The sequence below is a fragment of the Bombina bombina genome, chromosome 2, assembly GCF_027579735.1.
Source record: "Bombina bombina isolate aBomBom1 chromosome 2, aBomBom1.pri, whole genome shotgun sequence".
Classification (NCBI taxonomy): Eukaryota; Metazoa; Chordata; class Amphibia; order Anura; family Bombinatoridae; genus Bombina; species Bombina bombina.
The window spans coordinates 480,779,327-480,805,444 of NC_069500.1; positions in this window are offsets into that span (position 1 = coordinate 480,779,327).

A 26,118-nucleotide genomic window follows, 5' to 3' on the forward strand; every position below is an offset into this window, starting at 1 on the left:
CATAAAGTTATTAACCCCTATCCCGCCGCTCCCGGAGCCCACCGCAACTAAACAAATGTAATAACCCCTAAACCCCTGGCCTCCCACATCACTAGCACTTACTAAACCTATTAACCCCTAAACTGCCAGCCCCCCACATCGCCATAAACTAAATTAAACTATTAACCCCTAAACCTAACTCGCTAACTTTATATGAAATATTAACTCATCATCCCTATCTTATAATAAATTTAAACTTACCTTTAGATTTAAATTAAACTATATTAAACTAATAATTAATCTACCCTAACTGTTAGACTAAATTGCATTAAACTATATTAAACTAGTAAGTAATCTACCCTAACTGTTAGACTAAATTACATTAAACTATATTAAGCTAATAATTAACCTACCCTAACTGTTATACTAAAATTACATTAAACTACAAATTAAATTAACTATATTATATATTTAAAAACTTAACCCTACTCAAATAATTTAAATCTACACTAAAAAATTACTAAGTTACAAAAAACTAACAACTAAGTTACAAAAAATAACAAACACTAAGTTACACAAAATAAAAAAGAAATTATCAAAGATTTAAACTAATTACACCTAATCTAAGGGCCCTATGAAAATAAAAATGCCCCCCCCCCAAATAAAAAAAATCCCGTAGCCTACAATAAACTACAATTAGCTCTTAAAAGGGCCTTTTGCGGGGCATTGCCCCAAAGAAATCAGCTCTTTTACCTGTAAATAAAAAAATACAAATACCCCCCAACAGTAAAACCCACCACCCACACAACCAACCCCCCCCAAATAAAAACCTAACTAAAAAAAAACTAAGCTCCACATTGCTCTGAAAAGGGCATTTGGATGGACATTTACCTTAAAAGGGCATTTAGCTCTATTGCAGTCCAAACCCCTAATCTAAAAATAAAACCCACCCAATACACCCTTAAAAAATCCTAACACTAACCCCTGAAGATTCACTTATAGTTTTGAAGATCCGACATCCATCCTCCAAGAAGCCGGCAGAAGTCTTCATCCAAGTGGCCGAAGTCTTCATCCAAGCCCACAGAAGTCTTCACCTAGACGGCATCTTCTATCTTCATCCATCCGGCGCGGAGCGGCTCCATCTTCAAGACATCCGACGTGGAGCATCCTCTTCATTCGATGTCTTCTTCCCAAATGAAGGTTCCTTTAAATGACGTCATCCAAGATGGCGTCCCTTAGATTCCGATTGGCTGATAGAATTCTATCAGCCAATCGGAATTAAGGTTGAAAAAATCCTATTGGCTGTTGCAATCAGCCAATAGGATTGAGCTTGCATTCTATTGGCTGATTGGAATAGCCAATAGAATATGAGCTCAATCCTATTGGCTGATTGCAACAGCCAATATGATTTTTTCAACCTTAATTCCAATTGGCTGATAGAATTCTATCAGCCAATCGGAATATAAGGGACGCCATCTTGGATGACGTCATTTAAAGGAACCTTCATTCAGGAAGAAGACGTCGAACGAAGAGGATGCTCCGCGTCGAATGTCTTGAAGATGGAGCCGATCTGCCCCGGATGGATGAAGATAGAAGATGCCGTCTGGGTGAAGACTTCTGCGGGCTTGGATGAAGACTTCTGCCGGCTTCTTGGAGGATGGATGTCGGATCTTCAAAACTGTAAGTGAATCTTCAGGGGTTAGTGTTAGGATTTTTTTAGGGTGTATTGGGTGGGTTTTATTTTTAGATTAGGGGTTTGGGCTGCAATAGAGCTAAATGCCCTTTTAAGGGCAATGCCCATCCAAACGCCATTTTCAGGGCAATGGGGAGCTTAGGTTTTTTTAGTTAGGTTTTTATTTGGGGAGGATGGTTGTGTGGGTGGTGGGTTTTACTGTTGGGGGGGTATTTGTATTTTTTATTTACAGGTAAAAGAGCTGATTTCTTTGGGCAACGCCCCGCAAAAGGCCCTTTTAAGGGCTATTTGTAGTTTATTGTAGGCTAGGGTTTTTATTTTATTTTGGGGGGCCTTTTTTATTTTCATAGGGCCCTTAGATTAGGTGTAATTAGTTGAAATCTTTGATAATTTCTTTTTTATTTTGTGTAACTTAGTGTTTGTTATTTTTTGTAACTTAGTTGTTAGTTTTTTGTAACTTAGTAATTTTTTAGTGTAGATTAAAATTATTTGAGTAGGGTTAGGTTTTTAAATATATAATATAGTTAATTTAATTTGTAGTTTAATGTAATTTTAGTAAAACAGTTAGGGTAGGCTAATTATTAGTTTAATATAGTTTAATTTAAATCTAAAGTTAAGTTTAAATTTATTATAAGATAGGAATGAGTTAATATTTAATGTACAGTTAGCGGGTTGTTAGGTTTAGGGGTTAATAGGTTAATTTAGTTTTTGGCGATGTGGGGGGCTGGTGGTTTAGGGGTTAATAACTTTATTTAGTTGTGGTGGGCTCCGTGAGCGGCGGGATAGGGGTTAATAACATAATGTTGGTGGTGGCGGTGTGGGGGGCGGCAGATTAGGGGTTAAGAACATAATGTAGGTGGCAGCGGGATAGGGGTTAATAAGTTTATTAGAGTTGCGGTGGACTCCGGGAGCGGCGGTTTATGGGTTAATAACTTTATTTAGTTGCGGCAGGGTCGGGGAGCGGCGGGATAGGGGTTAAACAGTTTAGTATAGTGGCAGTGTTTAGTGACAGTATACAAATAAAGCTGTTAAAAAGCCGAATATCAGCGAGATCCATGACTGTTAGTTAACAACAGTCTGCTGCTCATCGCCCCATACTTGTTGCTCAGCTTTTTGACAGCTTTTTTGTTAAATTTCGAGAGCGTATTCAGGTCCAGCGGCCGCAATGTTAGGCGATGTCAGGCGAGCGTATTGGTGCCGGTGAATGCAGCACAGTTGACGGCTTGATAAATAGGCCTCAGAAACTATATTTGGCCAGATTACAAGTGGAATGCTAATTAATACTCCCGCTTGAGTGTTAATTGCACTAGAATTAAGATTTTTACAATCGTCGGGTTGCGCTGTATTATGAGTTGAAAGTAAACTGTTTTCTCTCTAGCGGTAAACAGACGAGTGCAAAAATCCAAAATTAGAATATCACGCGTGCGTTCACGTATTCCCCCATAGAAGTCAATAAAGAGAAAAAAATGGGGGGGGAACTAACGCCCCACTCTTGCGCAAACACGAAAGCATATTGTCATTTGCACTAACCTGATCGCATATTCTAATATGCGCAAGCTCGATCACAATTTCTAATATGCGAAAACCCAACATGAAAATATGAATATTGCATATTGCTTTTACATGATTTCATTTACCTAACTGCAAAGGACTCCAATGCACTTCTATATATGTCTATATGTGTGTACATATTTATAGGTGTATATATGTCTGTAGATACATATATACACATATAAATAGATAAATACATATGTACACATATATATACTGTGTGTGTGTGTGTGTATATATATATATATATATATATATATATATATATATACAGTATATATATATATATATAAATATATATATAAAACACACATATTCATCTTCAGACGTATATGTATGTATCCCTATGTTAAAGCCCTTTGCTTGCTTTTTTCTCTAGCAACTGAGACCTCCTATGTTTGAGCCCTTATAACTTTTGTGTACAATATTTTTTTTAAAATATATTTTATTAGATGATGTTATTATGAGTGTAAGTGTACTTTGTAATGTATCTTTGATGTATTTTGTGACATTTTTATGTTTCGCTAAACAGTTAACCACAGCTCTGAGGATGCGGTATTCATTCTTGTGTAAATCGCGATTGCTCTACCACATTTACTTTCAACTCATAATACAAGCGCAATTTAGCCTGCAAGCAAACTATCGTGAAAAACCCCCATCTTACTTGAGCGCAAACTTTTGTGCTTTACTTGTTATCTGGCCCAATATAAGGACGTTCTTCTAAGTCTAGAACAAAGAGATTCAGGAGCTCAACATTATTGATAGACTTTTCCAGACAAAGCCCCCTAAGAAATGAGTCTTTCCTAATCTGTATCTTTAAATGAATCAATGAAGATTGGTCAAATCATGAGGCGATAGGACAAACCAAGGCAAACATATAAGTCTAAATTTGTCTCCTTTTCCCTTTCTGAAAATCTACTGTTATGAGAGAAATAAGCAAGTGTCCTGTTTCAATTTTGGTGGCAAAATGAAATTTCCATAGAAAAGATAGAAACAAAAAAAAACAACTGAGCTGACTTTTTCCCCAAAAAATCTTTTGGATAAGGTTAATTTTGTTCAAATAACCAATCTCTTTATCTGTGATGCTTCAACTAATATAATATTCCATTGCATTAGCAAAGATTTCTTTGTCTTCACTTATATCATGGTGAGTACTACATTTACAATCCTAAACAGCTAACTGACAGCCAGATTACGTGTTTTGCATTATGGCTGCTCGCTAATATCGTGTACGGTATTTCCATTGCATATCTTTTATAACGTATGTATTACAAGTCTGAAAACAACCTCGTAATGTGTCGGGGTAACACGAGTACCGTGTTTATTTACCAAGCGTAATCACAGGCGCGTTATAGATTCTCCCATAGAGAACAATGCTAAATGAACAAAACACAGATTTTTCTTCTAACACTCAATCTCGCAAGAAATACACACTGCTCTGTCATATTACGTATACCACATAATGGACAACAAAAACACTCAGCTCAAATGTACAAACAACAATCGCACACGCAACATAGCACATACGCATTCCACATTCATAATCGTTAAAAAAAATAGACATCATTTACACTAAACGAGGGACAGGAAATGTACCAAACAATCATACTTCAGCTACTCACATAGCCACCAAAAACACGGCTTTCAAAGGCAGGCGTTTATACCTATTTAGGGTCCTCCTTGATTCGCCGCAAACACAGAACTTTTTCGGTCATCTGTTTAATCCGCAACAAAGTTTCTTGTAAACAGATGACCGAAAAAGTTCAGTGTTTGTGGCGAATCAAGGAGGACCCTAAATAGGGTGGCTATGTGAGTAGCTGAAGTATGATTGTTTTGGTACAACTAAGGAGGAAAAGTTGAATGCGGCTTTGCATTTGGAGAATAAGAACTCTGCTATACTTGCTATTTGCGGACATTTGCAAACATAAGGTGAAATATAAAAATACACCGGAAAATAAGCCTTTACCGCATTGAGTGAACGGTTACTATGAACTTGGTTTCTCTACTAAAATCTTTTTCAACTTTGTATTTGCAAGAGAACCTACAGCCGTTGTCTCACTTTGTGGGAAAATATATGAACTGTTCCTTTTCTGCTCCTATACGTTTATGGCTGCAATTTTTTAACAATTGTGTTTTATACATTTAATGTTGTGGCCAAAATAACCACGGTTTAAACAAGACTTGCTTTGGGGGTACATGCATAGATCCTGTATACTACTTATTTTTCATGACACCGGATCATGCTCAATAAGGTGCCCTCTGAAATTGGTGTTGCATATAACCCCCTAGTCTTTGTTACTCAAACCGGAACATTTATAATCACAGAAGTGCTTAAAATTGATAGGTACTTGTTTGTATTGACATAACCGCCTTACTACTGGATGTTAGGTGTATCCAGCAGGCATAGATCCTCTAGGATCACTAAGGCCTAGATTTGGAGTTCGGCGTTAGCCGTGAAAACCAGCGTTAGAGGCTCCTAACGCTGGTTTCTTACGCACTCCGGTATTTAGAGTTTATTTACCGCGACTCAAAATACACCTAACGCTCACCTTTCTACCGCCACCTCAGACCCAGTAGTAAACATATACCGACAAAAACAACATCCACGAATCACAAAAAAAATATTACACAAAGTACACTTACACTCATACAAACACTACACTATCTTTATTTTTCATATTTATTTTGTTTTCGGTAAAATACAAAGGATTAAAGTTGCGAGATCTCGGGTGTTTGAAATAAATCCACAAAAATCCATTTTCCCATTGACTTACATGGACATACGGGAAAAGACCCTCATATACCTACATCTAACTAATAACATTATCACAAACATACACTCATCGATGCATACAAACAATATACACCACATGACATACACAAAATATTTATTTATTACAAAAAGAACACGATTTAGTGACTTTTTCACACAAGCTCATGACGTCACTCACTTTACGAGGAAAACCAGTCTTAGAAAAAAAAATTAGAAATCTTTAGAGCCTCCATTGACTTCTATTGGGAAGACGTGCTCGTGCACGCGAAACCCTCATTTCCCTAACGCACGCAAATAGCGTAGACTGAAAAACTCCAAATACCAGCGCTAGAAAATACATGATTTCATGCGTTAGACACAGCTATGATAAATAGATCAAGAAATGACTATTTCCCTATGGTGGACTTATGGTTTTTAATTATTAAATATTCACAACACCATAAATTTGTTTCACACTTTTAGATTACATCAACTACAAATCCACATCACTAGTAACACATTATTATTTCAATAAAATTACATTTAAAATTAAAATAAAATTCAATACACATTTCTGGATTCACAAACACTACACAATGGGAAACACCTCTCATTTACCTTTATTATTGCATTTCAGTTATTCAACTCATATGCTTGCAGCAACTGCATATTTACATAGGCTTAACACATAATCACTCATGGATGCACATATATTACTTTTAACATTCACTCATACATGTGCATTCAAATGATGGGGGAAAAACACATTACATTCTCTACAGGAATCACAAAACACAACATATGGATTTTACTGTACTTTTAACATCATGATTCCATCACAATAAACCATTAGGAATTACCTACAAAAAAAACATCATTACACCAGATTACAGATGTCACTTTATGGGAAGGAACAACAATGCCAGACCGCTATATACAAGTCAGCATATGTGGGACACAATCACAATATATACGTACATGTACATAACACGTATCACCCATCACGCAACCACAAAGCACACATTTAGATTTTATTCAGCACACAATAACAATGTAGCACAATACAACAACACAATGAGGATTTCACAACTACATAGGCAGGTTAATAATATCATGACGTCATTAGAAGATTCAACCATACACATCACAGATTCACCACTGTACCGCCCCTTTAGGAACTTTAACACTCAATACTACAATACAACATATACGTAAACCACACTTTTGAACAGCATTATTATGGAGATTTCAATGGGACAATTAAGAAATATTGTCAGATCGCAAATCACTTATATATACAATACTACAGATGACAGCCGGAAGTGATTCAGTATTATTGCGATTTTAATGGGACGCATACAATATTGACAGCTCGGCAATCACTTATATATACAATACTACAGATGACAGCCGGAAGTTATTCAGTATTAGTGCCATTTTAATGGGACGCATACAATATTGACAGCTCGGCAATCACTTATATATACAATACTACAGATGACAGCCGGAAGTTATTCAGTATTAGTGCCATTTTAATGGGACGCATACAATATTGACAGCTCGGCAATCACTTATATATACAATACTACTGATGACAGACGGGAAGTTCGGAATTATTATTGCGATTTGAATGGGACGCATACAATATTGACAGCTCGGCAATCACTTATATATACAATACTACAGATGACAGCCGGAAGTTATTCAGTATTAGTGCCATTTTAATGGGACGCATACAATATTGACAGCTCGGCAATCACTTATATATACAATACTACAGATGGCAGACGGGAATTTCGGAATTATTATTGTGATTTTAAAGGGACGCATACAATATTGACAGCTCGGCAATCACTTATATATACAATATTACAGATGACAGCCGGAAGTTATTCAGTATTAGTGCGATTTGAAAGGGACGCATACAATATTGACATCTCGGCAATCACTTATATACACAATACTACAGATGACAGCCGGAAGTTCTGAATTATTATTGCGATTTTAAAGGGACGCATACAATATTGACATCTCGGCAATCACTTATATATACAATACTACAGATGGCAGACGGGAAGTTCGGAATTATTATTGCGATTTTAAAGGGACGCATACAATATTGACAGCTCGGCAATTACTTATATATACAATACTACAGATGGCAGACGGGAAGTTCGGAATTATTATTGCGATTTTAAAGGGACGCATACAATATTGACTGCTCGGCAATCACTTATATATACAATACTACAGATGGCAGATGTTACTTTATCGTTTACAAACAATGTTGCAGCAACATTGATCGATCACATTCGATGCACATTATACACAACTATGCACTTTCATTCATGTTAGCCTGGACGTGTGCTTGTTACTATAAGATCGCGTTTAAGAAATATTGATTACGCATATGAACAAACATTACAAACATGCACTGTATGTGTGATATTTGACACTTTCACATTGAGATTTATTTGCGGAAAACAACATTTCAGCCAAAAAAATACAACGCCCACTTTGAAAGCATTCGCGCCGCTCACATACAAACAAGTGAATACAATCAGCAATCATTACAAACTCAATACCATTGGACTAATCGTACTATAAATCCCCCAAACAACATGGCCAAAGCATCACTTGTGATCCACATCAGATCAAGTGCATACCTTGTTACGCTGTTTTGAAAGATGGATGACGATGACATGGTAGACACTGCTGGTGCTGCTATTGGCGAACTAGCTGTTGGTCGAATCAGGCAGCCTCGGCGGCTCAGACCGAGACGAAGGGGTCGTCTGGTTCGAGGTCCTCGTGTCTACAGGGTGAGACCCACCTTGGAAAACATGAGCGACTTTGAGGTTTTTGATAAGTATCGGCTCGATCGCGAACAGCTCATTGGCCTTTACGATCTTCTTAAACCTCATTTGGAGCCACGTATACAAATAAGGACTGCTGTTCCCCCCATGAGTAAGATGCTAAGCTGTCTATACGTCCTGGCCTCCGGGAGTTTTCAATCCGGACAACTGTACATGCATGGCCTGGCTCAAGGTACATTCTCTGTGGTGTTTGATAACTTTCTGGACGCCATGGTACGTATCAGTAAGCAATACATAGGATTCCCACAGAATGATGGTGATTGGAGGCGCCTGAAGCGGGAATTCTTTGATATTGCTCAATTGCCCAATGTCTTGGGAGCCATAGATTGTACCCACATTGCGCTGCGTGCTCCAATTGATGACTTGCCCTTCAGAAATCGCAAACATTTTCATAGCCTCAACGTGCAGTATGTTTGTGACGCACGGATGAGGATTATGCATGTGTATGCGAATTTTGGAGGGGCTTGTCATGATGCCCGCATCCTCTCTCTGTCGTCCCTGTGGAGCCAGTTTGAGGAAAGACAAATGCCCCCTGGTTTTCTCGTTGGTGAGTATTTGTGCTCAACATGGTTAATAATGTTGACAATTGGCCCTGTATTTTTTAACTGTTAGCGTCATGTTCAGCTATAGGATTAAATTTAACCATTTGTTATTTACCGACGCTAATGTCTATTTTTATTTAAATGCAGATATGTAGCATGTCTTACCTTAAGTGTTCAGATAGAGAATGCAATGTAACCATGTAGTTATCATTTTACACAAGGTTTGTTTTCAGAACAATACGCATATGTAGCATGTCTTAGCTGAAATGGGAAGCTATTATCTCATGCAATTTAACCCTGTCATTGTCTCTTTCTGCTAATGTCTATTTTTATTTAAATGCAGATATGTAGCATGTCTTACCTTAAGTGTTCAGATAGAGAATGCAATGTAACCATGTAGTTATCATTTTACACAAGGTTTGTTTTCAGAACAATACGCATATGTAGCATGTCTTAGCTGAAATGGGAAGCTATTATCTCATGCAATTTAACCCTGTCATTGTCTCTTTCTGCTAATGTCTATTTTTATTTAAATGCAGATATGTAGCATGTCTTACCTTAAGTGTTCAGATAGAGAATGCAATGTAACCATGTAGTTATCATTTTACACAAGGTTTGTTTTCAGAACAATACGCATATGTAGCATGTCTTAGCTGAAATGGGAAGCTATTATCTCATGCAATTTAACCCTGTCATTGTCTCTTTCTGCTAATGTCTATTTTTATTTAAATGCAGATATGTAGCATGTCTTACCTTAAGTGTTCAGATAGAGAATGCAATGTAACCATGTAGTTAGCATTTTACACAAGGTTTGTTTTCAGAACAATACGCATATGTAGCATGTCTTAGCTGAAATGGGAAGCTATTATCTCATGCAATTTAACCCTGTCATTGTCTCTTTCTGCTAATGTCTATTTTTATTTAAATGCAGATATGTAGCATGTCTTACCTTAAGTGTTCAGATAGAGAATGCAATGTAACCATGTAGTTAGCATTTTACACAAGGTTTGTTTTCAGAACAATACGCATATGTAGCATGTCTTAGCTGAAATGGGAAGATACAGAATAATATAGAAATTTTATTTTTTGGATGTTTCTGACAAGTTTTAATATGGATTATGGTTTTTAACTAAAAAAATTTATACAACAATATACTAGTTTAAGTATTCTGTTTGAATTATGTTCTGTTCAAAATTTATAGGTGATTCTGGGTACATGAGCCGGCCTTGGCTCATTACCCCCTTGCGTAGCCCGACTGATGTGTCTGAGGAGCGCTACAATAGGGCTCATAAGAGAACCAGGGCGGTGGTTGAAAGGATGTTCGGGCTCCTGAAGATGAGATTCAGGTGCCTGGACCGTTCTGGAGGAGCACTCCAGTACAACCCAAAGAAGGTGGCGAAGATCGTTGTAGCCTGTAGCGTCCTGCATAATATTGCACAGCGGGCTGGGATGCTGCAGGCCGTCCCGGTGGACAGAGACCTCCTCAGAGATGAGGAGGATGATCCTGTTCTAGAGGGGGAATTCCAGGACGAGGGACTTGATGTCAGAGCAGACGTCATCAACCGCCACTTTAGACGGTAAAGAATAGAAGTTAGACTGTAGTATTTTCAATAGATGTGAACTCTAGGGAAATGACAAGTAGAGAATTGTGCAAACATGTTAGTATTGATCAAATGTTAGAATAATTTATAATTTCCATAATATAGGTGATGCTCTGGGCATTGGGTCCTATAGCGAGTCTTTGCCACCTGGTTTTTAAAGAGGACATCAGATGGTAAGTAGAAATGTATGGACTGTTGCTGGCATGATTTGTACACAAATACATCATATGGCATACATTTTAAAAAATAGATTTTTGTTTACACATTACTTAAAATGTACATAATCAGAAAGGGATACTCTAGAATGACTATGGTTCAATGTCACACAGAGGTTTTTTATGCTCAATATGACTCATCTTCACACTTGATAGAAAATAACACAGGTTCATACACAGGCTTAGTAAGCTAGTGACAGATATTTATTATGAAATGGGGGGTGGGAGAGGGGTACAGAACTGATTCACACACTTGTATGAATTTTTTTTTTTAAATTTATTACATTAGGGAGATGACTTAATCTAAAGACTGAAAGGGAACAATTTGAAGCCTGACAGTCAAGATTGCCCAGAATGACAGTGGGGAAAAAGCCAAGATTTAAATTGAAGTATACCAATGGGATCATGTCTGGCATTATCTTTAAATTCTGCTGACCTTGAAAACCATACAAAGACATGTTCACATGGTAAGTGCAAACTATTTGATAGAATAAGGCTGTGGAGACATCCTATTGGAGACACTTAGATGATTTTCTATTTTGTAGATGGTATTTCCCAGTCCTCTATTTAATGAACTGATGAATAAGACACCTATTGAAGATCAACTGTTTACCCCTGAATTGACTTTCAAAGACCATGCATTATCCAGGTTGGTGCATGCTAGTTAAGAATCACATGAAGAATGTTGATTATTGTTAGCTTACATACATTAGTCATACTTATTTCATCATTAGATATTTAGGGGTCACAATCAGAAAAAGGAATACATATTATAGTTGATATAGAGGTATTTGAATGGACATGAAATATCAGATTTATGTTCAGCATACATATATTGTTGAAATGTGATATACATTATTATGTATAATTTGAATTTTGGATATTTAAATAGAATTTTTAATCAACAATATAATGGTGTATGTATTTCATTAATTTTAAATCAATTTAATGATTATCTTTAAAAAATGTTGATCAAAGTTAGAGCATAGACACCATATGATTTTAAATGTATTTTATGAATATTTGACAACGTGTGTATTAACTTTGTTCCATTTTTATTATTTTTCATTTCAGATTGGCATCTGATGACTTCCAGGAATATTTAATTTTTTTCTATTAAATATATTTTGACATGTTAATACTAAACATTTTATTATTAAATACATTATTTTGAACAGATTCTACTAAATATCAATATAATCTGTAAATAAATCAAACTTGGACTCCCATGACTGGTAGTTGGCTATTTGACAAGCACATGCATAAGATAAAATAATGCATTAATATTAGAAAATAAAATGCTTCCGAGAATATAAAAATATATTTTATAACATTAATTGGGGAGTCAGATTCTTCAATGCTTTTATATTGAAAATGTATATATTAAAATTATTTAGGATATGTAGTAAAATTTTTATTTTTTTAACATTTAATAAGGTGAAGTGGTTCAATTACATGAAAGTGACAGTGTTGTTGAATGTAAAAATAATTGTATAAGATCATGTATCTTCCTTAGGTATCTCAAAAAATTAATTGAAAAATTATTTAAATGATTACATTTATAAATGGTAGGTCATTTAACTTGATATTTTTTAAAAATTAGTTATTGGATGCCAGGTTAATCTATGTAATTTTCTAGTGGAGTCATTTAACTATACTTAGTAATATTATGTATTTATTACAATCTTACCTCTTGGGTTAGACATCAAATATCTATATAGAATGTAAATTCCCCTTTTGTTTATTTTGTCAATGTTAAATAAAAATACAAAATGTTTGGGTCCTTAAAGGGACATTCACAAAGTATATTTTGTATAGATTTTTAAAAATATCATACAAGAATTTAAACATATTTAGAAAGTACTATAGAATTACATTCAGTCTTTAAATATACTTGTTAAAATAAAAAAAACAATGCACATATCTTAGTCAATGATATAAGGCATCTATATGCAAACAACAATCAGCATCAAAATAGCCTATGTAGAGATGTATTTAATCCAAGAATATATATAATTACAATATAATGATTGAATAACAAAACATATTAAGTTGTTCAAATATAAGAATATTATACAAAATGCATACATAACATATAGCTTAATGTCCCTCTACGCTGAAGGCTAAAAAAGACCTCATTTAATAAATATATTTCAGTCAGTGTGTAAAACAATCTAGAATTTAATCTAAATTTGCTTTACTCATATGTTAGACTCATTTAGCAAAAGGAAGGTGCCTAGGTTTATGATATTTTAAGCATTATTGTGAAATGTTTATTTAAAGGGACATGAACTCAAAATATACTTAAAGGTAGACAGTTAAAAAATTAATGATTTATACATTCTGAATGAGTATTCTATTGGAATCAACTTTAAAACTTGTCTCATATTATGAATGCTCATTGTGATGTTGCTATCATTACTTTAAAAATAAGGCAGTAAATAGCTAATTTATTTGCTTCAGTACTCTGGACAGAACTTGATTGTTTGGAATAATTGATGCAACAATCGTCAAGGACAACCCATGTTTTTATAAAACAATTGTCCGTAATATAAAATATCATTATTGATTTGCAAAGAAACATAACAAGATAACTGTTAACATTTTATAATCTGATTAAAGAATAAAGTTGATTAACATTTCATGCTCAATCACCAATGCTAAATTTGTTTGGACAGTGTCCCTTTAAGAGATTTAAAGAGTGTATTTACTTATCTTGCTATCTTGACATACTTTGCTTGAAAAGCATATCGAGATCGGCTCAGTAGATGAAGATTGGTGGATGCACAGAGATGCCTTATGTGATTGTCTCAACCATGTGCATTTAAATTTCTTCTGTTGAGGATATATAAATACTAATGGAAAATGATTCACATTTTAAAGTCTAAACAATCTTCTATCTCTACAGATCATTTGATACAATTGTTTGTAATGTCTCTTTAAAACTAAAGACGCCATTGCACAATAACATATATGAGCACTTCAGACAAATACAAGCTCGAGGTTTATTTGCGAATAACAAAGCTGTAGTTTAATATTTATAAACAGATTATCCAAGTTACTGACATTCTAAACTGAATTTTAACATTAATAAATATTGCGTGGGAAACGCATCTTGAAACACCAGATTAGCATCTTTAAACATTAGAGTCTAATGTCACGCAATAGCACACTATCAATGTGCATTATAAAGACATTTAATAGAGCAATGTCAATACTTCACAATAAATGTATTTAAAGAACAATAAAGACATACAATATGAAATGTGTATTTGTATTAAAGAAACAGACCGTTATTAAACCGAGAAATGTCGACAACATTAATAATGTGACAGTATTAGATTTTAAAGAGTATTTAATAATTAATATTTAACGGATCACGGATATTAAATCTGCGTCACACATATCCGCATGACAGGCCCATGAGTTACAAATAAGTCTACATGAAAAATGAAGTAACAGCACCACCAAGCGGTATGTGTAAGGAAGTTACTAAGATATGAAACATTAAGGAACGGCCAATCAGAGTTCATCACACAAACACAACTTGAGTCAGGATGGTCTCACAGACATTATAACAATATTTCAAACTTTTATCCAATCAGATGTACAGATAAATTGTCCCATGGTGCATCTCATGTTTACTTCACCATATAAAAGTCCATTACACGTTGCCATCTTTGTCAGTTCTCTAATGCCTGCAGGCAATATATATTATTATTATTATAATTATACAACCCAGCAGGCATGTCAGTTCCCAGGTTCACCAAGGAGGAGAGCGCTGCACTGGTCCACGCCGTCAAGGACTTTTATCCCCAGCTGTTTGGGAACAAGAGGAGTTCGACAGATGCGCCTGTTAAGAAGGCCCTCTGGGAGTCTATCACCAATGCGGTTAGATTGGTGTGTGACGTCCAGAGGACCCAGGATCAGATCATGAGGAGATTCGGAGATATGAAGTTGCGTTTATCGAAAAAAGTAAACCTCATAAGGGACTGGGTACAAGCCCGTAAAAGAGGGGGCCAAAGAAAGGCCCCGCGGAAACTGTACCTACTCCCTTATGAGGTGACTTTATGCAAGCTCCTCAATCTCCGGGTCCCCAAAAGATTTAGATCCTCGCCATCCTCGGCCTCCTCTTCTTCCCTCCCAGCTGCGGGATCTGAAAGTCCTGACGCGGGGGACAGGGCAGATGCTTCTCCGTCCGGTGGCCTGGGAGGAGATGATAGAGAATCTGAACCAGGTAATTATCCAACTTCATATAATATATATATATTTTTTTTTTATAATCAAAATATGTGTATATAGTCAGATACTAAACCTATACAGATCTCACAACATACACTACATATGATGTTTAGATATCTGATTTTAGATTATTGACACATGAAATAGGAATGATGTTTCTTGCGCTCTACAGAATATGCGTCACAGAGCGGAAATGTAATTTCTCATCCACGTTAACATGGGTTTGCGGAAAGTGGCATTGCTTTATACATATTGGTGAAATGACGGATGCGTAATTCCGCTTGGAATCATTGCGCAATGATCGCGAAAATGGCATTTCTCATCCACGTTAACATGGGTTTGCGGAAAGTGGCATTGCTTTATACATGTTGTTCAAATGACGGATGCGTAATTCCGCTTGGAATCATTGCGCAATGATCGCGAAAATGGCATTTCTCATCCACGTTAACATGGGTTTGCGGAAAGTGGCATTGCTTTATACATGTTGTTAAAAATTAAATGGGAATTCTTAGATTAGTGAAGAATACAGTATTCTTATTTTCAATATTATAGCTAATAAAAAACGAATAATACAAAACAATTATAACATATGGCCATCAATTGATGATTATGTAATAACAAGCAGATATTCTTAAAGATACAGTAAACAACACAACTGATTGAAAATAAGAGTCCAGGATATATTTTTAATTAATTTAATTGAGGAAACTATTAACTCATGGGACTACCAAAGGATTAATATTTTTCAATTGATTTGTTATTAATGTAAATTTTTTAAACATGGCATGATTAGTATTAATGATATGCAATCCTCATTTAATATATTACAGATATGGATGTGGCTGCTGGATCCTCAAGCCAGGGCTTGTCACAGTATGGTATGTCTCTTTTTAATTGACATTTGTCTTAGAAACATGGACTGAACATTACATACTAAATACACATTGTTCAATATTGATATGTAATGTCTATTTAATAGATGAAAATTAAATAATTATTCGGATATCCTTAAATAACATATTACATTTTAATTGCATGCTCAATACCATTCATGACATCAACATATGGAGTAGATAATTCATTAACAACAACATTGTGGAATCAATTTAATTTTACATTAAAGGGATACTGAGCTACAATTATTAATATTGTCATTCAGATACAGTATGCAATATTAATAAACATAAAAATATAATACTATCATCATATGTGACATATTCTATTGCTAAATGTATTGTAAAATAAAGAAAGTACGTTTATGTGCATCTAAATTTTGGTTGACCAACCTGGGTTTTTATTGATGATTGGTGGATACCTTCAACAAACAATATTTATTGAATCCAATATTCCTTATCTGCCTTTAAGATTAATATCGAGCAACATTCTAATTATAATAGGAGTCAATGTTAAATCATTTTTTACAGTTTGAACATAGAAATCAATTATTTAAATTAATCATGTCAGTGTCCCTTTAAGACAAAATAGATTCATTCATCTTTACATTCTTTTTATTAAAAACTATTGATATATAAATCACATTCTCTGTTGGAGTTACTTTATAGATATCTGCATACTCTAACAGCACCATGATTACATATTTGTAATAATCAATTTTGTTTTGTATTGTGATAAATATGTGTTGTGTCCTAAACAAGATTACTGTACATTGCAAAAATGGCTCGATGTGACACATGTGTTTGTTTAGATTTGTCAACAGATGCTACTCAATATGTGGTTTGTGTGTATTCTTGTAACTTCTTAAGGACATATGACGGAATTATTCCGTCATAAAACAATTGAGCAAAGTGAAAGCCGTGTCCTTAAAGGGTTAAGAACATTGATCATTGGGTATATTTAGATATGCAATAGCAGCATCTGAGATGATTTTGATGTCTAATGTAGTCTGACATTAAACATATGTTCAATACAGATATTTTTACAGAATCCCCTTGATTCAATCAAGCATTTTCTGGTGTAATGACTGCTCTATTCTTCACATTTTAAAGTTGATTAATGTTAAAATTCTAGACAGATGTGATTTAGTGATATCCCAAATGTAAATAGAAAAAGAGAGAGAGCGCACAAAGGATTCAAGTGTAGATTTTTATTGGCAACATTAGCACACATAAATTAATGCACTTACTAGAAGTAAGATTAAAAAGGCAATCAGAGTTCAACTCTCTTTCCTCCGCTTGTATAGCCGCTCCACACTGCTGCCTAGGAAGAGTCAGTGTCCCCGGATGTTGATGCAAGATACCGGCTTCTGTAGCAGGGCTTTCCGGATGCCCTTGCTAACTGCCTGTCTGTCAATGGGGTGGAGCGGATCAAATTGGAGTCTGAGCGTCGGACCTGTTTGCCGGTTCCTAACGCGTTTCCCCCAGTCAGCGGCTGGGCTTTTTCAAAGGATAAAATCAAATGTGTTTTTTCTTCTTTCCGCCCTAAGTTTTTAAAGGGCAAGCGTCCAATTGAATTTGTAGGTGTGTCTATCCGGCCAATCATAGCGTCCATGTCTCTCCTCTGTGTTGTTACACACCATTGGCTCACCTAATGTTAAAGGGAGTGTTCTCTAGACCAAATGCCATACTCCATATGCATATTTGTTAGCCACATAACAGTAAAGAAACAAAACAGCACAAAAACGCTGCCATTCCTCAGCAGTAAATGTTATACGAAAATAATCGAAGTATACCTTATTATAAAAAAACAATATGTAACTAACGTGTATCACCAAACTATAACATATTATGTTTTCCATCAGAAATATTAGCGATCTATTTTATTGTTACAGGGTTATTAGAAAAAATGACTCTAAATCGAATTTTGTTATAATTGGGTTATATTTCCTGTTTACTATCAGGGCATAAATTGTTTTTATTTTCAAATGCCCAAGGTTGCTTTGCAAAAATGTATATATATGTATATATATGTATCTGTATTATTAATGTCACATTATATATTGGCCTTTTATTTTATGCTCCTTCCCCTGAATTTTTAAATATGTTACAACCTGGTGTATACCTTATTATAAATATCTATATCTGTAAATTTAAATCATGATAAAATTATTATTTAAATCATGATGGGATTATTTAAAAACACATGTTGAACAAGTATTATTTGAACATACACACATAGTACACAAAATCTATCACACAATGAATTTCATACCTATATTTATATTTAATCTAATCTTATTTCGTAAAATTTTAATCTAATTTTCTACAATAAAAACATGTTATTGTAATATTAAGTATAATTAAAAAGTAAAAAATTGATTAAATCTAAAATTAATGATATTAATAATATATATAAAAAAATGAATTAAAATCTTAATCTCATAGGTTTTTATAGGTTTTTAAATAAATGCTGCTACGTCTATGTCTATATTAAGACCATGTGGTTGTAATGTATTCAATTTATAAATCCACTTAGTCTCCAACTTTCTTAGTGCTAAAAGACGATTAGATTTAGTTATAGGGACCCTATCTATAACTTGAACTTTGAGAGAACTGGGGTTGTGTCTGTGACATTCCAAAAAATGTTTGGGAACACTGTGATTTGTTATCTTTTTTTCTATATTATATATGTGTTCATTCACTCGCCGTCTTATTTGACGTTTTGTGCGGCCCACATAAAGTAGGCCACACCCACATTGTAATAAATATACAACATAAATAGATTCACAGTTGCTTCTAAATGAAATGTTAAAAGTTTCAGTTAATGAGCTATTAGAAAATGTAGGGGCTCTATTGACATGTTTACACATGTTGCAGCGGGGTTTTCCACATCTCATGGTTCCCTTCCATTCACTCAACCAAGTAGTTCCTATTTTTTCTATTTTTTCGGTCCCGGTTTCAGTACCCTTATTTTTAATGATAGGTTTTATTTTACTTGGAGCAAGAATATTCTTAAGGCTTTTGCCTTTCCTATAATTAATAGTTGGTTTGTCCCCCAAAGATGGCCCTAAAACGGGATCTAATTGAAGTAATGGCCAATGTTTTTTAATTATCTTTTCTAAACTTTTTGAACCTCCATTGAAAGTTGTTATGAATCTTGGTGGATCTAGTTTCACTGGTTCTATTAATTTATTATGTATAAGAGACCCTATTGCATTTGGTTTGTCTAATTTGATATTTATATTTCTCTCTTTTGCAATAGCCCTATTTTTTGCAGCTTGTATTAGTTTCGGTTCATAGCCTTTTTCTAAAAAATTTTCTTCTAATATTTTTGCTTCCATTTCAAAGTCATTTTCATGTGTACAGTTTCTTTTTATTCTTAAAAATTGACTGTATGGAACATTGTCCAACCATGATTTTTTATGTGCGCTTTTGGCTTGTATATAACTATTTCGATCTGTGCTTTTTCGATAGTTTTTTACTGCTATTTTACCTGTGTTATCTGTAAACAATACCAAATCTAAAAATTCTATTTTATCTTTCGAACATGCATTTGTAAAAGTTAAATTAAAATCATTACTATTAATATGTTTCATAAAATTATCTATTTCTGTCAAATCCCCTTTCCACAGGATGATGACATCATCTATGTATCTACCATATGATACTATATTACTTAAAAATGGATTATTATGCCAAATGTATTTATTCTCGAACGCATTTACATAGAGATTGGCATAGGATGGGGCAAATGTTGTCCCCATCGCTGTGCCTTGGGTCTGTAGATAATATTTATCTTCAAACATAAAATAGTTATGATGTAAGATAAAATTAATGCTATCAATTAAAAAAGATATATGTTTCATCGGAATTGACCATTTCGAAAGTTCCTCTTTTATCTCGTTTGTGCCACTAGTATGAGGTATACACGTGTATAAGGAAGCAACGTCGCAGGTTAGCCAACACATATCCTCTTCCCATTGTTTACCCTCAAACCTTCTGATTACCTCCGTTGTATCTTTAATATATGCTTTCATATTTTTTACTATTGGTTGGAGGTAAAAGTCAACATATTTGGATAGATTGTCACTAATTGATCCTATCCCGGACACAATTGGCCTACCAGGTGGATTTTTACTGTCCTTGTGTATTTTGGGAAGATGGTATATAATTGCTATGTTAGGCTGAGTATTGAATATAAATTTAAACTCATTTTCGTTTATACTGCCCTCTATTTTTGCTTTATTTAAAATTTTATAAAGCTCTTTATTATATATTTCAGTGGGGTCTTTGTCTAAGATTTGGTAAGTATCCTTGTCCCTTAGCAATTTAAAAGCTTCTTGCATATATTGTTCCCTTTTTTGAATTACAATACCCCCGCCCTTATCGGCGGGGCGTATTATTATATCGTCATTAGACGACTGGGGGAAACGCGTTAGGAACCGGCAAACAGGTCCGACGCTCAGACTCCAATTTGATCCGCTCCACCCCATTGACAGACAGGCAGTTAGCAAGGGCATCCGGAAAGCCCTGCTACAGAAGCCGGTATCTTGCATCAACATCCGGGGACACTGACTCTTCCTAGGCAGCAGTGTGGAGCGGCTATACAAGCGGAGGAAAGAGAGTTGAACTCTGATTGCCTTTTTAATCTTACTTCTAGTAAGTGCATTAATTTATGTGTGCTAATGTTGCCAATAAAAATCTACACTTGAATCCTTTGTGCGCTCTCTCTCTTTTTCTATTTACATGTATTACTATCCCTACGACTGAGGTTTGGATTCACCCTGTCTGATTGGAGCTGCACAGAACGGGACTCAAGTTTACACTCATTTTAAAGGGACATATCTCATTGCACTGGTTGTTTCATTTTCTGCAAAAGAAAGTAATGAGAATGGTCATGGGAAACCATTAGAGGTACTGTGGAATACAAATAGTGTGCAATATACTTTTGACCCGCAGCTATATCGAAGGTGCTATTGTGAATTTACATTCTGATCAATTTTTACATTCCGATCAATTTTTACATTTTTATCAATTTTTATCAATTTTATCAATTTCTATACAATTAACTTTTATGTGATTTTAGAATGTTTTAGAATTTTTTTATATATATACTATTTATATTTATCATACACTCATCACTGTTAAGATCTACATACAGTTATAGTCCTTGTGGATACTAAGTCAGTTCATATAGCGCAATTTACTTTTTTCTTCGTTGTATTTTCGATATCCCAAATGTGTTTAATAATATATATCTATATCATTCATAGAGAGAGTTGGTGTGGTGAGCCCACAGGAATCCAGCAGTGACATAGAGACGCCTTTGCGGTCTCCTGGCAAGTCCATTGACTCATTTATATGTAATTGAAGGTGTATTGCTAATCAATATTATGATCATGATTCTGATGAAGCATAACATTATAAAAATTCAAAATATTTATCTTCTGATTATATATTAATTTATTTTTCATATTGAACGATTAATAATTTCTACTTTATTAGTCTACACATTTGTTATTCATAAGATATAACATATGTTTGTTTCCATTAGATTTTTTGACAACAGTCATCAAGTGATACACACATGAGAAATCTTAAATGTTCTATGTACTATGCTTTTATGAATTTAACATTAATACAAACAATACATTAAAATTAATATTCATTGACAATAACAAATCTATTGTCATTTGTATGCTCCATCAAAATGATGTAAATCATAACTTTGTGTGTGTATATCTTTAATGCAACATTGATGTGCGTATTTGAGCAACAGTAACATATGTTATAATATCTGATCTTAACGTGTACACAACATGTTATGTTTTACAGAGATTGCTGTCACATGTGGGACGGAGGAGGAAGAAGCTGCCTTGGAGTCTGATGGTATGTGAAATATATCTATCATGTTTCCAACATGTTTCTTTTTTGGAAATCATTTTATTGAAGACATTAAAAGTCTACAGCTTTTGCCCTTTAAAAAGGAATATTATTTGTCTGTTCAAATACACTACTGCCCCCTTTCTATATCAGGCAGCATGAAATTCTGCTTGTATATTAATTTTTAAAAATTTAAAATTCATGCCATCATTATGTCACATGCATATTCCATGCCAAAACACAATAATAAGGTTCAAATTGTACAGACAGTCATTGATATTCATCTGAGTGCCTATATACATACCATATCCTCATTTCAGAATTGTTTAAAAATTCAAACACACTTCGAAGTATATTGAAAACATAATCAATTTGAAATGCGTTGATTTGATGTCAGGATGTATGAGATGTTAATATATTTTCTTTACATTTTCAGATGGATCCACCACTTCTGGTCATCTGGTTTCCGCCCCTGCCCAGTCACAGACCCCTCCCCATGCACACACCCATGACCATGGCCACACCCCTGCACAGACCCAGAGCCCTTCCCATGACCAAACTCATGACCATGCCCAGACCACTGCCAGCCCTTCCCATATTTCATATCCTGTCCCTCCCAAAAAACGCCCATACACCCCCCTTCGCCGCTCTCCCCGTATTCTGGCCCGTACAGCTGCCCAGACCCAAACTCACCACTCCCCAGCTGTACGGCCTACCCCGGAGCGGCAGCTCACCCCTCCCCAAGCCATTCACATCCCTCCCCAAGCCAATCCCATCCCTCCCCCCTGTCTCAACCTTCATTGTCCTGGGTGTCAGATTGTCCTTCCCAGGCACAGCTGTAAGTATCATTCTAAATACACTTTATAAGATACTTAAAGGTACAGTGAAGTTAAATTTGTTAAATTGTGATTCTAATCCAGCATGCAATGTTAATCAAATTTATAATTTAATACTCTTATTAATTATTCGTCATTCTCTTGATATATTTTTTAAAAAAAAGTAATTCCTATAATTAGTTTAAACAATAAAATAAATCTGGCCATCATTTCTTTATTGTTGGATGAATGTATCCATCAACCAGCATGCACAAACAAAGTTGATAAAAAAATATTGGCTTCCATAAAAAGCAACATTCTTGCTTTCAAAATATAGCTTGAGAATTAAAACATATAATGAATATGTGTAATTTATAAAGATTTGTCATGTCATGCTCTATCTGAAGTCCATTAAATATTTAGGTTCAGTGTCCCTTTAATTGGATATCGCTACATATACCAAACACCACTACTTGGATCCAAAATTTTATGTACAAATGTGGATACATTATCTCTTGTCTAACCCAGTGGGAATGTAATTTCTTCTGGTTGCTATGTTTACACAGCTTGTCCTCAATGAAAAAATGTTTAAGGATAGGTGTGCCTACCACAGTCTAAATTTAATTTGTAAATTTCTGATGTAAGTACAATGTAAATCCTTTAACAAGATTTGATACACTCAAGCTGTATAAGTGGATCATCTAAAACCAATTAAAGGGGACAACATGTTTGAGTAACATGTCCCTTTAATGATTTCTGTCTGTCTGAATAACCTAATTCATGTGTAAAGAATAAATGTAAACTAATTAATGTAAATAATTATTTGTCTTTATGATGACAATGTATGTATTAAAATTTTTTAGTCTGTTGTGTAATTATCCTTAATATTTAATTTTATTTTATTTTAGGCTGTGACTCAGCATGGCTCATGCTAGAAGGGATAGCAAGAGTAGAGCAGGCCGTGTTGAGGAACGCAGCTGTCCTGAGAGGGATGAACGACACCATGCAGGCCCAGCTCCGGGTTCAGGACTTGACTCTGCGTGAAATTATGCGATTAAGTTCAAGGCCTGAATCTGGAGCTGGACATGCACAGGACAATGAAGAGGATGACCAGTAAGTGGAGGATCTGGATATGCTCCATGGTGGCAGATAAGAATCCTCCGTCCACATGTTGAATTTTTATTGTTAGTGTTGCCATTTGGCCTTTTTTTCTGTTTATTGTTGTGCCTGTTGCATTCTTTTACCTTGTCATATGTCTCCAATGGGGCTATGCTGGCCCTTGGCAACTCTCTTCATGGACTGTGATGCACTGTGTTACCTTGTCATATGTCTCCAATGGGGCTATGCTGGCTCTTGGCAACTCTCTTCATGGACTGTGATGCACTCTTTTACCTTGTCATATGTCTCCAATGGGGCTATGCTGGCCCTTGGCAACTCTCTTCATGGACTGTGATGCACTGTGTTACCTTGTCATATGTCTCCAATGGGGCTATGCTGGCCCTTGGCAACTCTCTTCATGGACTGTGATGCACTGTGTTACCTTGTCATATGGCTCATATATTCCTTATTTTTACAAGATTATTTATAAACGTTGTGTATGTTTTCTTACATACTAATAAAATACATTTTATTTCACAAATAATTGTCCTCATTCTTCCTGTTATTTTTTGAAAGCTCTAGTTTATGTTGTTGATCCTTAAAGGGACCTACCAAATATATTTGTTATACTGAAATCATATATGTAAGACAATAGTAAATGACTTTAAGATTAACATCTCCAATGTAATCTTATTATTTGTCTTTATATTATTTTCTCTTAGCTCTATCATTGCCTGATTATGATTAGCAGAGTAATTTCTTTATATATGTATATATAGATTGGTATTTGTGTATATATGTATATTTAAATGTTCAGATCCATGTGTGTATTTAGAAAGTCTGCATGAATTGATGCACCTTTACCAAATGATCTGAGTATTGATAAAATGATATAATCCCTGTAAAGTCTTCATTTTATTGAAATAGTATTGACTATGTGTATGCTCTTTTTAAAAACAAAATAATGTCCCTTTAAGTGATGTTGATCACAATTGTTAATGAATGTATTTCCATTTGTAAAGCGTTTTTGTCCTTTTTACAAGAACAAAGACATATAATTTTATGAATAAACAATCTTATTGTAATGTTGACAGCACCTGTATTTCATTTTCAAATCTATATTAGTGTAAAAGTGTAACCAAATAAATCTCTGTGTGTAATGAAAATAATTTAGATGATGAATATTAGTTAACTAATATGTTAACAAAATACATCTCCTCCCATATATGGCTATAGGTAGGCTGACAATAATTAAACCTGAATAAATGACACGTTTAATCAATACATGTATAACTATTGTTATTCAACAACAATCCAAACATATCTTAAAACATCAATGGCATATGTATTTCTCATGTGTATCTTTTAAATGTTAAAGATATACACCATAGCTATAGTTCAAGGGACAGTCAAGTCCGAAAAGATGATTCAGGATTTGTTGTCATTCCTAGATAGCAATCTACACACATACTAGTTCCTAAAATATAAATACGTTTCTTAGTGATATGCCAAGCTGTCACTGAGTCCTTGTATTGTCTGTGGTTTTTCAGCGATCTCGGATGCGCCATGTTGCTTAAGACGTCACCTGCCAGGCTGTCCAATGATTCCTTGTATTGACTGACGTTCTTACGTGATCAGGAATATGCCTTTTATTGGATTGCGTTTTGACGCGATCAAGGATGCGCCTTTTTTTTTTGGCGTTCTTACGTGATCAATAATGTGCCTTTCATTGGATGGCGTTCTTACGTGATCAAGGAAGCGCCATGTTAAGACGGCACATGTAAAGGTAAAAAAACGTCTGATTGGATTACGTAGTCCCGCAATATTTGTGCACGTTAAAAACGTTTGTGACTGCATCCAATTTTAAAAAGCTTGCGAATATGTATTATTTGCATCATGTTACATTGTTGACCCGTAGCTGATAAAGACCACCACATTCTCTTTTGCTGTATGTCTGGTTGAATCAACGAACGAAAGA